This window comes from Lepidochelys olivacea (assembly GCF_965140295.1).
Source record: "Lepidochelys olivacea isolate rLepOli2 genome assembly, chromosome: 2".
Lineage (NCBI taxonomy): Eukaryota > Metazoa > Chordata > Testudines > Cheloniidae > Lepidochelys > Lepidochelys olivacea.
Genome location: NC_140412.1, coordinates 9,775,330 through 9,790,531, shown reverse-complemented (window position 1 = coordinate 9,790,531; position 15,202 = coordinate 9,775,330). Strand labels below are relative to the sequence as shown.

The following is a 15,202-nucleotide window of genomic DNA, read 5'->3' as shown; positions in this document are numbered from 1 at the left end:
AGTCAGAATCACATTATAAAAAGAGGACGCCCAGAGTGGAAAAATTGAGCTCCTTATGTGAAACTCCAGCAGGAACCATCCCTCTCCTGATAATCAATTGGCAAGGCAGCAATCAGACCTTAAGAATATCCTTAAGGATGTGAGTATAACTATATTTATAATTTGTGCATAGATCTTTATAGAATTTCTCTTTAATAAAACTTGTGAAACAGACTAGATCCTGTACTTGCATGTATAATCACTATCCTTGGTCATTATGAGTTCCTAGAGAGTCTAAATCTGAAGCAAGTAACAGAGGTGACTTTCACTCTATTGAGCTTGAAACTGTAGCCACAACAGCCAAACCCATGCTGGTGTAATATAACATCACTAAAATTAACTTTAAATAAAAATAAAGACTACAATCAGTAAGGGAAACAGAAGTCAGAAAAATATCAGTCTCAATGCAGATAAAATATAACCCTGCAATGACGGATTAAAGCACTTAGGGAAAGCACAGATGAATTAAAAAGGGGACCAAACAGGACTCATGGCATAAAGAACAGAAGTAAAAGGGTTGAACACCGCAGGCTACAGACATATTGAATGTTTGTGATTTGGCAGAGTGAATGTACAGCAAACACAGTTTCTACTTGAGACCATAGCCCATAACTATTTCACATTTGGGGACTATGTATACCTTCAAATCAGTGGCACTGCTATGGGTACCCGCATGGCCCCATAGTATACCAACATATTTATGGATGACTTAGAACAATGCTTCCTCCGCTCTCGTCCCCTAATGCCCCTACTCTACTTGCGCTACACTGATGACATCTTTATCATCTGGACCCATGGAAAAGAAGCCCTTGAGGAATTCCACCATGATTTCAACAATTTCCATCCCACCATCAGCCTCAGCCTCGACCAGTCCATACAAGAGATCCACTTCCTGGACACTACGGTGCTAAGAAGCGATGGTCACAAAAACACCACCCTATACCGGAAACCTACTGACCGCTATGCCTGCCTACATGCTTCCAGCTTTCATCCAGACCACACCACACGATCCATTGTTTACAGCCAAGCTCTACGATACAACCGCATTTGCTCCAACCCCTCAGACAGAGACAAACACCTACAAGATCTCTATCAAGCGTTCTTACAACTACAATACCCACCTGCTGAAGTGAAGAAACGGACTGACACAGCCAGAAGAGGACCCAGAAGTTACCTACGACAGGACAGACCCAATAAAGAAAATAACAGAACGCCACTAGCCATCACCTTCAGCCCCCAACTAAAACCCCTCCAACGCATCATCAAGGATCTACTACCTATCCTGAAGGACGACCCATCACTCTCACAGATCTTGGGAGACAGGCCAGTCCTTGCTTACAGACAGCCCCCAACCTGAAGCAAACACTCACAGGCAACCACACACCACACAACAGAACCACTAGCCCAAGAACCTATCCTTGCAACAAAGCCCGTTGTCAACTGCGTCCACATATCTATTCAGGGGACACCATCATAGGGCCTAATCACATCAGCCACAATATCAGAGGCTCGTTCACCTGCACATCTACCAATGTGATATGTGCCAGCAATGCCCCTCTGCCATGTACATTGGGCAAACTGGACAGTCTCTATGGAAAAGAATAAATGGACATAAATCAGACGTCAAGAATTATAACATTCAAAAACCAGTCGGAGAACACTTCAATTTCTCTGGTCACTCGATTACAGACCTAAAAGTGGCAATTCTTCAACAAAAAAACCTTCAAAAACAGACTCCAATGAGACACTGCTGAATTGGAATTAATTTGCAAACTGGATACAATTAACTTAGGCTTGAATAAAGACTGGGAGTGGATGGGTCATTACACAAAGTAGAACTATTTCCACATGTTTCTCCCCCCCACCCCCCGCCCACCGTTCCTCAGATGTTCTTGTCAACTGCTGGAAATGGCCCACCTTGATTATCACTACAAAAGGTCCGTCCCCTCTCACTCTCCTGCTAGTAATAGCTCATCTTACCTGATCACTCTCGTTACAGTGTGTATGGTAACACCCATTGTTTCATGTTCTCTGTGTATATAAATCTCCCCACTGTATTTTCCACTGAATGCATCCGATGAAGTGAGCTGTAGCTCATGAAAGCTTATGCTCAAATAAATTTGTTAGTCTCTAAGGTGCCACAAGTCCTCCTTTTCTTAATATGGAACTAGAGGATTGTTAAAATTCTTCTCCATTACCATAGTGTCATCCTGATTCTACAGCGTTCAGCTGATCAGCTTTGGTATGAAGCAGCTCCAAAGCTTTTGTAGGTAAGATAGGGTCTTTCAAATGCCCCTCACACAAGCTGTCCACATGACATTGAGCTTAGCAACCCCTGTGCCCATCAGACTGGCAGGAAGACTGCAATAGTGATGTCACAAAGATGCTATGTCTTTACAGGGTCCTGATAAAAAATAAAAAACTTCAGCAGATATCATTTACAGCTTTAGGGCATAGTGTAAGCCAGTGCTTCTCAAGCTATCTGATGTGGGGGACTGGCAATTTTTTTTTTCCAATGTAGGCGCAGACCGGCAGCCAATGGCTAGCAGACCACGGACCACGGACCACCACTTTGAGTAGCACTGGTGTAAGCAACATACACAGACACTCCTCTGAAGAAAAATAGCCTCAATGGACACTATTTCCATATCTGTTAAGAGCTCAGCAAGTGTGACCAACTTCCCTATAGCATCAGTACTACTACTAATTATTAAAACATTTTAGCACTCATCGCGCTTTTCGTCAATAGATCTCAAAGAAGATCTCAAAGTGCTTTACAAAAGAGGCTAGCATCATTATCTCCATTTTAGAGATGGAGAAATATAGCCACCAGGAGGTGAAATGACTTTCCCAAGGTCACCCAGCAGACCAGTGACCGAACCAGGAATAAAATCCAGGCCTCCTAAGTCCCAGACCAGTGGCCTATCCACTAGGAAACACTGCATCCCTTATACTTAAGAGAAATATATTTTTGAGTGTTTTGTATAACTCAAAAACGGCTTAATGAATTTTTCTCAAATTAAAAAAAAAAATTACTTTTCGACTAAGTTCGAACATGGATAACAATCCAAAATAAGATTTCCCACCCACCCCACTTTCAAAGAAGTGAGTGAATGAACAGAAGGGTCGTGAATTAGACAGTTAAATTTAGGAATCTGGGATGATTCTTGTTACAGTTTAACATCAATTGCTTACCAGTGGAATCTTCAAAAGCACCTAACAGAGTTAAGCAACGCAAGTCTGATTGAAAAATCAATGGGATTTGTGCCTTCTTAAGGTCCTTGGGTGCTTTAGAATATCTCAGCCTAAACAGTTTTACCCAACATTAATAAAACCCAGTGAAAAATTAGTTCACTGGAAATTCCACATACCTTAAGTAGATTTTCCAGCTCTCAGTGGTAGGTACTTGCTATGACTGAGATGGAAGTCTGAAATGATAATTTAGAATTGATCAGGATAATTGATCAGGATTCTTTCTTGACATAGGAAAATTCAGATTAGTCACATACTTGACACACGTTGAATGCAAATAGTTTAACAGTGACCCCAGCAATATTAAGTCAAAATAATTTTCCAAATAAATGGACTATGTGGCAGTCAGTTGGGGTACATCTTCTGTTATGATATCTACTGGAGAGGGAAGTGAATGCCTTATAGAGTGTTAGTGTGTGTAGTTGACAGTACTGTAGGTGATGTGAAGGTGTGTTGTACCAATAAAATAAAAACCAGCAGGATCTTATTAAAGGGAAAAAGGCAAAATACCACATTTATTGTGAATACAGAAAGAATCATAGTAAGCAGTTAGTTATAGTTATAACATTCCATTCAGTCTCAAATTTATTCTCACATTCATTCATACAAACATACACACACACACAGGTTCTGCAAGGTTGTTATCATAGTTACCAGCCTTAGAGTTGCTCATGCCAAGCCACTGGCCAGGTGGCCTGGACATGAGGAGGGAGCAGGGCCTTGTCAGATGCTCATCTGATGCTCCTGGAAGTTGGTTTGCAGAATCAGACCCCAAAGTTCTCACTTTTTAGAGTCTATTTTTATAGGAATTTCTTCCTATGCCAGTCTATGGGAATTGCTTCATCATGCTGTTGCTGAATCAATCAGCAGATAGCACATTCCTGACGGCTCCAAGATGTTATCTTGTTCTTTGGTTCTCCCATTCTTGAGGCTGTTGGGTGGATTCCAGTCTGCCCTGGGGTGGGGGGGTCCTCTGGTTATTTCCACTTGACGCCTTCTTCAGCCGATGGACACTGGATTCTTAGGCTGGCACCTCCCTGATCATTCAGTTATTATCCACACCAAGCATCCATCCACATACATCCTCTATCTCTATTTTAATCACAATGGTTAATACAACATAAGGGCGGGGAGTCTCTGGGTGCTGTTTCTGTTGTTAGAGTATTGCTTTGAGTCTCTCTCTCTGTGAACTGCTTTGAGAACAGACTCTGTCTTAGAATGTACTAACACAGTTAGCAGCTTGCAAGTTTCACACATAGAGGGAGAGAAACAGTACCAAAAACCAAGAGACCTCTTAATTAGTAATACCCTGGAATTTAAACTCTGGGGAATCAAACTCATTTGTGATTTTAATACAGAACTTCTTTAATATGATCCAACAGGTGGTTAAAAAAAAAAAAATGCTGGAGACTTTTCCCTTATTATTTTCATGATTTCAAGGTTTTGGATGGATGCGTCCTGATGGAACCTTAACAGTCTAAAATCAGGGGTTCTCAACCTTTTTCTTCCTGAGCCCTCCCCAGCTTGCTATAGAACTCCACGGCCCACCTGTGCCACAACAACTGTTTTTATGTATATAAAAGCCAAGGCCAGTGTTAGGGGGTAGCAAGCAGGGCAACTGCCCAGGGCCCCACAGTACAGGCAGCCCCACGAAGCTAAGTTGCTCAGGCTTCAGCCCCAGATGGCAGGACTCAGGGCCCCAGGATTTAGCCCCATATGATGGGGTTTTGGCTTTCTGCCCTGGGCCCCAGCGTATCTAATCCTGGCCCTGCTTGGAGGCCCTCCGAAACCTGCATGCGGCCCCCACAAGGGGCCTCAGACCCCTGGTTGAGAACCACGGGTCTAAATGTATCTTGAAGTGTGTGTGTGTGTACGTGTGTGTGTGTGTGTGTGTACGTGTGTGTGTGTGTGTACGTGTGTGTGTGTGTGTGTGTGTGTGTGTGTACACCACAAAAGAAGCCCCAATTCCTGAATGAGGATTCTAGGTGCTACAACTCTACAAATATTAAAAAATAAATAAATAAAGTCTCCTTGAAGAAAATCTGAAAACAGTATCTGGTGAGAACTGGTTACTCATCCTGTGCAGTAACTATAGTTCTTCGAGGTGTGTGTCACTCTAGATGTGTTTGCCATCCCTACACCTTTGAGCAGAGACTGACATAGCAGTTTCTGTTTGGCCTGTGCATATACGCTAGTCAGTCTCATGCCCCATATCATCATCATATAACATTGTGCAGGCGAACTGCCCTCCATTCCTTCTCAACCGCAAATCCTCATAGCAGAGAACTCCGAAGCAAAGGGGAAGGAGGGAAAATACTGTAGCTCCCATAGATACAGACATCTCAAAGAACTACAGTGACTGAAAAGGGTGAGTAACCATTCCTTCTTCTTTGAGTAGTGTCCCTATAGGTGCGCCACTTTAGGTGACTACTGAGCAGTTCCCCATAAGACAAAGGGAGCTTCAGAGTTGAGTCCAGTATGGAAGAAAATAAAGCCAAGCCCAACCCAGTATCAGAAGCAGAGTTGTGAGTAGCATTCAGTGAACATATTCATAGAAGCCCAGGTAGTGGCCTCACTTATTTCAATAATGGGCATGTTTTCAAGAAATGCCGTAGAGGTAGAAATGGACCTCATATAGTGAGTTTGTATGTCCAAAGGTGCTTGAATATTACAAAATTCATAGCAAGAATTAATGCAATCAGATATCCGCTGGGAAAGTCTTTGATTAGAGATTGCAGACCCTTTCAATCTATCTGTGAGCAAGACAAACAATTTGGGGGTCTTTCTGAAGAGTTTAGTCCTAATTCAGATAGAAGTGCTCTCCTAATGTCAATGGTGTTCAGTAGTGCCTCTTGTTTAGCTAGGTGAGGTTCAGGGTGGAAGACTGGCAGGTGAATAGGTTGGTTAATATGGAACTTGGAGAACACTTTAGGTAAAAATTTGAGGTGAGGTTGCAATGTGACCTTGTCCTTAAAAAAAATACTGTGAGAAGGGGGTCATGACATAGGGGCCCCTTTTTTCTCCAATCCATCACGCCGATGTGATAGCTATCGGGAATGCCATTTTCATGGATAAATGGAGCAGCGAGCAGGTAGCCATCAGTTCAAATAGTGGTCTTGTAAGGCAGTGGTTCTCAACCAGGGGTACATGTACCCCTGGGGGTATGCAGAGGTTTTCCAGGGGGTACGTCAACTCATCTAGATATCTGCCTAGTTTTACAACAGGCTACATAAAAAGCACTAGCGAACTCAATACAAACAAAAATTTCATGCAGACAATGACTTGTTTATACTGCTCTATATACTATACACTGAAATGTAAGTACAATATCATATGCCAATTAGGGCTTTCAAGTTATTAAAAAAATTAATTGTGATTAATCACCCTGTTAAACAATAATAGAATACCATTTATTTAAATATTTTTGGATGTTGTCTACATTTTCAAACATATTGATTTCAATTACAACACAGAATACAAAATGTACAGTGCTCACTTTATATTTATATTTAATACAAATATTTGCACTGTAAAAAATAAATCGTATTTTTCAATTCATCTAATACAAGTACTGTAGTGCAAGCTCTTTATAATGAAAGTTGAACTTAAAAATGTCGAATTATGTACAAAAAAACCTGCATTCAAAAATAAAACAATGTAAAACTTTTAGAGCCGACAAATCCACTCAGTCCTACTTCAGCCAATCGCTCAGACAAACAATTGTGGTTACATTTCCAGGAGATACTGCTGCCTGCTTCTTGTTTAGAATGTCACCTGAAAGTGAGAACAGGCGTTCGTATGGCACTTTTGTAACCAGTGTCGTAAGATATTTACGTGCCAGATATGATAAACATTCGTATGTCCCTTCATGCTTCAACCACCATTCCAGAGGATATGCATCCATGCTGATGACGGGTTCTGCTCAACAACAATCCAAAGCAAAGCGGATCAACGCATGTTCATTTTCATCTTCATGAGTCAGATGCTACCAGCAGAAGGTTGGATTTTCTTTTTTGGTGGTTTGGGTTCTGTAGTTTCCGCATCAGAGTGTTGCTCTTTTAAGATTTCTGAAAGCGTGCTCCACACCTCGTCTCTCTCAGATTTTGGACGGCACTTCAGATTATTAAACCTTAGGTCAAATGCTGTAGCTGTTTTTAGAAATCTCACATTGGTACCTTCTTTGAGTTTCATCAAATCTGCAGTGACAGTGTTCGCAAATCAAACAACGTGTGCTGGGACATCATCCGAAACTGCTATAACATGAAATATATGGCAGAATGTGGGTAAAACAGAGCAGGGGACACACAATTCTCCCTCAAGGAGTTCAGTCAAAATTTAAATAACGCACTATTTTTTAAACGAACATCATCAGCATGGAAGCATGTCCTCCGGAATGATGGCTAAAGCATGAGGAGACATTTGAATGTTTAGCATATCTGACGTGTAAATACCTTGCAACACCAGCTACAAAAGTGCCAAGCGAATGCCTGTTCTCACTGTCAGGTGACACTGTAATAAATAAGAAGCAGGCAGCAGTATCTCCCATAAATGTGAACAAACTTGTCTTAACGATTGGCTGCACGAGAAGTAGGACTGAGCAGACTTGTAGGCTCTAAAGTTTTACATTGTTTTGTTTTTGAGTGCAGTTATGTAACAAACAAACAAAAAAAGTATATGTTTAAGTTACACTTTCGATAGAGAAACATTAACAAAGCATTGTAAAGGATATCCCAGGTTAGAGGGCAGCAGTGACACAGCTACTCATTAGTCTGGATTGTACCCTCGTATGTCACACCTATAGGGACATTACTCAAAGAATAAGCGTTTGTTTCCTCAAGGTACATGTATAAGCAGAAAAGCCAGGCCACATTTTAGCTAATTTTACAAACACGTACAAATAAAACTCAGAATAAGCATGAGAGATTTTAGTCAAAAGGATAGTTCTTTTTTCAGGAAATGACTGTAGCACTTTAAAATGTAAGTGCCTTATCATCCATAAGCCACATGGTAATTAGCGTGGCATGACTATACTTCACCTTTAAAAACAAACTGAAGATTTTTTTTCTGTGCTGCACCACATTGTCCATCATTACTGAAGGTAGCACAACCCTGCATAACAAGTTAGTAAAACTCCATTTAGTAATACAGTGTTTTAGAATTTGATTCAGTACACAATTGTGGGAGTGAGAGCAAAAGAAATCATGAACTTTTCAAAACTGCCCAATGATCTTTTATTCACCTTAAGCAGGTCAGCCCTGAACAGCACAAACACTGCTTGACCCGTTTTATGCTGACTTCAGTTCTTTGGCCAGTCAGCTAACCTAATGCAAGGCTGTGAGAGTGAATGGCTTGAGACCACAAATGCCCATTCTCATTAGACCAAATCTGCTAATTTAATTATTATTCATGAAGCAGGACAGGAGTGAAGGTAAAAGGACTGTAATATGCTGAACAAGGAACACAGAGCCCAGCCTTGTTTAGTTCTTCAGAAGAGAGGCAGCCATGGCTAGGTAGTCCTCTTTGGTCACATGACATCAGCAGTGAACCCCTCCTACCTCTTGGAATTCACACTGCTAAACTCAGAGTGCTCTTGTGTTCTACAGTATACTCTGTCAAGTGCTGTCTGTGGTTGCCAGGCAGTCCTACACAGAGAGTTTTGTCAGGTAGAAAGAAAAGGAGTACTAGTGGCACCTTAGAGACTAACCAATTTATTTGAGCATAAGCTTTCGTGAGCTACAGCTCACTTCATCGGATGCATCCAATGAAGTGAGCTGTAGTTCACGAAAGCTTATGCTCAAATAAATTAGTTAGTCTCTAAGGTGCCACTAGTACTCCTTTTCTTTTTGCGAATACAGACTAACACGGCTGCTACTCTGAAACTTTATCAGGTAGGGGGACAACAGTTAAGGCAAGGACTTCGCACCAGAGCTTGCAGGGATAGCACTTAATCCTCAAGAGAATGTGTGTGTGATGGTAAATATTTGAAGTGGGGAATACCAAAAAAAAAAAAAAAAGGAGAAAGGAAACTAGTGGGAGAATTCACAAAAGGGCAGAAAAGAGAACAGCAGGAGAGAAAACCTGAGGAATGGAAGGGAAAGGAGATACATTTTCTTTCCTCTCCTGTTGTGTATGTCTACAGAAGAAAGGACAGTGAAAAAATGCAGAGACAAGATTTAAAAATAAAATAATGAGAAAATATCGTATGAATAACAGAGCACTACATTCTACTGCAAAGATTCATAAAAGCTATAAAAAGGATCAAAAGGGACTGAAAGAGAAAACCACACACATATTCACAGTCCGTACATGAAATGTCTACCAAAGCTAAACAGCTTGAAAATTCATCTTTGAGGTCATAAAAAATAATACATGTATGTCCTCTCTTCCCCTCATACCAAGTTATAAGCATATTTGAAAAATATTCTGCACTGAGTACATGTCCTGAATTTTTAACTTAACAAAATACTACTCTCCTTTTAAAAACACTGTCACAAAAAGGAATGTTTCTCTCTGCATGACTACAGAGATCTCAGGAGTTCTTTGAGCATATCTCAGTGTTTCCCCCAATACGTATGTGGCAAGTCCTCCACAGAGTGTTGGCCACCTACCATGCCTTCTGGTGGCTTTTACTGACACCTGCCTGTATGCACCATCAACAAAGAGTCATTAGCTAGCAGCTGCCAAAGTTGTATTCACAGTGAAGGCTGAGAAGGGAAACTGACTGGGTAACTGGGCAATGAATTGGCACATGAAATCCAATGCTGATAAGTACAAAGTAATGTACATTGGAAAAAATAATCCCAACTATACATAACAAATGATTGGGTCTAAATTAGCTGTTCCCATTCAAGAAAGAGCTTGGCTTCATCATGGACAGTTCTCTGAAAACATCAGCTCACTGTTCAGCAGCAGTCAAAAAAGTTAACAGAACGTTAGGAACCATTAAGAAAGGGATAGATAATAAAACAGAAATATCATAATGCCACTATATAAATCAATGGTACCCCCACACATTGAAAACAGCTTCTTGTTGTGTTTACCTCATCTCAAAAAAGATGTCTTACAACTGGAAAGGTGCAGAAAAGGGCAATGAAAATGATCAGGAGTATGGAACAGTTCCACATGAGGAGAGATTAAACAGACTGGAATTATTCATTTTAGAAAAGAAACTAAGAGGACACATGATAGAGGTCTATAAAATCATGAATGGTATGGAAAAAGTGAATAGGGAAGTATTATTTATCCCTTCACGTAACACCAGAACTAGGGGTCACCCAATGAAATTAATAGGCAGCAGGTTTAAAACAAACATAAGGAAGTACTTTACACAAAAAACAGTCAACCTGTGGGACTCGTTGCCAGGGGAAGCTGTGAAGGCCAAAAGTATAACTGGGTTCAAACAAGAATTCATAGAGGATACGTCCATCAGCGGCTACTGTCCAAGATGGTCAGGAACACACCCCCATGCTGCAGGCATCCCTAAACCTCTAACTGCCAGAAGCTGGACCTGGACAACAAGGGATGGACTACTCAATAATTGCCCTGTTCTATTCATTCCCTCTGAAGCACTTGGCACTGGCCACTGTCAGACACAGAATACTGGGCTAGGTGGACCACTGGTCTGACCCAGCATGGCCATTCTTATCAACTGCTTACAACTGGGATGAAGAATAGTCAGAGTGAGCACAGAGATAGAAAGAAGGATGGGAAGAAATAAAGAGTGACAATCACATATTCTTGGGAATTGGGAGACACCTAAGTTTAGAGCTGAACCATGAATATAAATTTAATAGTTTTATTATGACAGTCTAGTGAACTATTCGTTTATCCTTACTAACTGATTTTAAAAAATTAAGATAAGACAACTCTTAAGGGAAATCCCTCACTTTATCCCTGTCCTAAATCTCCGATGCCTCCTATGGTGGTACACCATCAGAATAACAAAAACTGTCAAGGTCACTACTCCACACATCTTCAGCCTGGTTCTTGTCAACCCCTGCTGGCTCTATTTTATCACCTCACCTTGCCTACTGAGTAGCAATGGCAGCTTTCACCCGAGCTCTATCTACTACACTTATTTCTAGAAAAACTATCAAGACTATAGTTAATTAATGAAAATAGGAACTTACACTTGGATTTGCATAACACAAAGATTTCTGTATCCTTTACAAAGAGAGATCCCTTAGCAGCCAGTCACTCAGACAGAGAAACATATGCATTAACTAGCTTGTGTTGGTAAAGCTCTTTGAAGATATAAAATGCTATAAAGTTCCAAATCTGAAAATGATGTGCTCTCACTCTGAGAAATTATGCCACTACTATATCTAAGCCTTCTGTAAAAAACATTCTGTGCAGACTCAACATGCAACTCAACATGTAACACCAGACAGAAAAATTTAAAACAATACTCCATTTAAATCAAACTGCTTAGGCCTCAAAACACTTAAGAGCATACGAACGGCCATACTGGGTCAGACCAAAGGCCATCTAGCCCAGTATCCTGTCTTCTGATGTGGCCAATGCCAGGTGCCCCAGAGGGAATGAACAGAACAGGTAATCATCAAGTGATCCAGTCCCTGTAGCTCATTCCCAGGTTCTCGCAAACAGAGACGAGGGACAGCATCCCTGCCCATCCTGGCTAATTTGTGTGAAGCTCTAGCTGGACAGAAATTCAAATTCAATTTAAAATGCACAAAACCAGCATTTTTAAAAAAAATTAAATACAACTGCCTTAAATGTGCTGGATACATTAAAAAAAGTTTATCAAAATCTGTTTTGCATTTAAAAAATGAACTGATTTATTAAACAAAGGAAGAATTCCGCAGTTAGTGAACTGAATGATTGTTTCTGGTCAATTTGTCCTTCAAGGTCTTAGAATAAGTAGATCTCATCCTCTCACACCTAGTTTTTAAATATTGATTAAAAGAGGAAAACAAGCTTTTCAACTCCCAACTGGTTTCTTAACTTTGAATTAACAAGTCATTGAACTGAACTAGCTGAATAAACTGAAACCAAGAAAATATTTTCTCTGCACCTCTAAAAGCTGGTTCAACACTTCAACAAACTCTGGATCCAAGAGCTTAGCCAATGATTTCCACCAGTTCAACTGTGTAACTTTCTTTAAAACTTGTCATCAAACATGAACCACTTACATTTATTTTTGTATTTAAATGTCAATCGATTATAAGTAGTTTAGGCCCTAACACAGGGTGTCAGTTTCAAATTTATTTTTTTAACGAGTTAAACTAGTATTTAAAGAAAAAAATCCAATTTAAAATAAAAAAATAATTTTCTTTCTATTTTTATCCACCTTGCTTTGCAAGGACATTTAAATTGCCGGGAACTAGGCACCTCAGGGAAATTGGTGCACCAATACTAGCTCCTCCTTAACGCCGCTCCAGAACTCAATCACCAGATGGACAGAGTCCATCAGATCTAATTTCAGAGCAAGAGACCTATTGCACCTGAAATTGGATACCAAAAAAATACCCAAACATCTCTCCGCCATAATCCCCTGCTGGATGCCTGTATGGAGTCAATTGTGCGAGCAATGGCTCTGAAGCAGCATCCAGCCAAGTCTTCATGACACACGTAAATCCTTCACAGTCAAAACGTTGTATTAAACGCCAAAAACCAAAGGACTGATGTTCACCATCACCCTGAGCTCATGAGAGTTATGTGACAAAACCAGTGGATCAGATATAAATCCAAACTAATTTTTAATTTCTTAGAAACTTCTTAATCAAATTCTCATTCTTTGACCATAATCATATTTAAATTAAGTCTTTAAAAATGTAAGACTTAAACAGTAATACAAGTAACTGTTATTTTAAATGATTGTTCTGTAGATGGTATTCATACTATATGCACACATACACCACACTTTCCACTATGTCTCTCACTTTTATTGCGACAGTCCTCTAGTGCTGTTAAGCAAGTAAAAAAATTAATCGCACAATTAATCACACTGTTAAACAACAGAATACCATTTATTTAGATATTTTTAGATGCTTTCTACATTTTCAAATGTATTAATTTCAATAACACAGAACAACAACAAAGTGTACAGAGCTCAATTTATATTTATTACAAATATTTGCACTGTAAAAAAGAAATAGTGTATTTCAATTCACCTAATACAAGTACTGTAGTGCAATCTCTTTATAATGAACGTTGAACTTACAAATGTAGAACTATGTACAAAAAATAACTGCATTCAAAAATAAAACAATGTAAAACTTTAGAACCTACAAGTTCATTCAGTCTTATTTCAGCCTATTGCTCAGACAAACAAGTTTGCTTACAATTTGCAGGAGATAATGCTGCACACGTCTTGTTTACAATGTCACCTGAGAGTGAGAACAGGCGTTCACATGGCACTGTTGTAGCTGGTATCACAAGATATTTGTGTGCCAGATGTGCTAAAGATTCATATGTCCCTTCAGGCTTCAACCACCATTCCAGAAGATATGCATCCATGCTGATGATGGGTTCTGCTCAAGAACAATCCAAAGCAAAGCAGACCGACGCATGTTCATTTTCATCATCTGAGTCAGATGCCACCAGCAGAAGGCTGATTTTCTTTTTTGGTGGTTTGGGTTCTGTAGTTTCTGCATCAGAGTGTTGCTCTAAGACATCTGCATCAGAGTGGTGTTTAAGACATCTGAAAGCATTCTCCACACCTCGACCTTCTCAGATATTGGATGGCACTTCAGACTCTTAAACCAGGGCTGGAGTGCTGTATCTATCCTTAGAAATCTCACATTGGTATCTTCTTTGCGTTTTGTCTAACCTGCTGCGAAAGTATTCTTAAAACGAAAATATGCTGGGTCATCATCCGAACTGCTATAACATGAAATATATGGCAGAATGTGGGTAAAACAGAACAGGAGGCATACAATTCTCCCCCAAGGTGTTCAGTCACAACTTTAATTAACACATTATTTTTCTAATGAGCATCATCAGCATGGAAGCATGTCCTCTGGAATGGTGCCCAAAGCATGAAGGGACACATGAATGTTTAGCATAGCTGGCACGTAAATACCTTGCAACACCGGCTACAAAAGTGCCACGAGAACGCCTGTACTCACTTTCAGGTGACATTGTAAAAAAGAAGCAGTCAGCAATGCTGACCGTAAATGTAAACAAACTTGTTTTGTCTTCGCGATTGGCTGAACAAGAAGTACGACTGAGTGAACTTCTAGGCTCTAAAGTTGTTCATTATTTTGTTTTTGAGTGCAGCTATGTAACAAAAAAAGTACACGTTTAAGTTACACTTTCACGATAAAGAGATTGCACTACAGTAATTGTATGAGGTGAATTGAAAAATACAATTTCTTTTATCATTTTTACAGTGCAAATATTTGTAAAAAATAATATAAAGTGAGTACTGTACACTTTATATTCTGTGTTGTAACAGAAATAAATATATTTGAAAATGTAGAAAAACATCCAAAAATATTTAATATATTTCAATTGGTATTCAATTGTTTAACAGTGTGATTAATCATGATTTTTTTTATCACAGTTAATTTTTTTGAGTTAATCGTGTGAGTTAACTGCAATTAATCAATGTCCTATCATCAGTGGAATGAGAGTGGTTATGTTAATAAATCCAGCCCCAGGGAGGGGTTGCTGAATTTAAAAGTTTAGTTTTGGTAATTTGATCAAGAGAGCCCTGAAAAGTGGGGAAACTGAGGCAGGACCAGTGCAGCAGGATCTGATGCCAGAATGGGTGCTCAGGTGGCAGCCAGTTCATTTATATGTATGCTTGTGTGTACACACACGCTTTAAAAATAGTATCAAGAAATATATTTAGTAATCAGCCTTCCTTTTTGCTTAATCAAATTACATTTAAAAAACTCAGAAATATTTAGTTAAAATTCAGAATTTCAAAGGTGCATAAGAAATA

At 39.7% G+C, this 15,202-nt stretch overlaps 1 protein-coding gene across 4 annotated transcripts in view; it reads right to left on the bottom strand.

The window, feature by feature from the left end:
* PTK2 (protein tyrosine kinase 2) overlaps positions 1-15,202 on the bottom strand; it is a 384,113-nt gene that overhangs the window by 355,170 nt on the left and 13,741 nt on the right. For 2 of the 4 annotated variants that reach the window (XM_084620429.1, XM_084620430.1), the window contains exon 2: positions 3,411-3,467. The exons of the other annotated variants lie outside the window; for them this stretch is intronic. The gene's annotated coding sequence lies outside the window, so the exon portion shown is untranslated. The remainder of the gene's footprint in view (positions 1-3,410; positions 3,468-15,202) is intronic. 4 annotated transcript variants of the gene reach the window in all.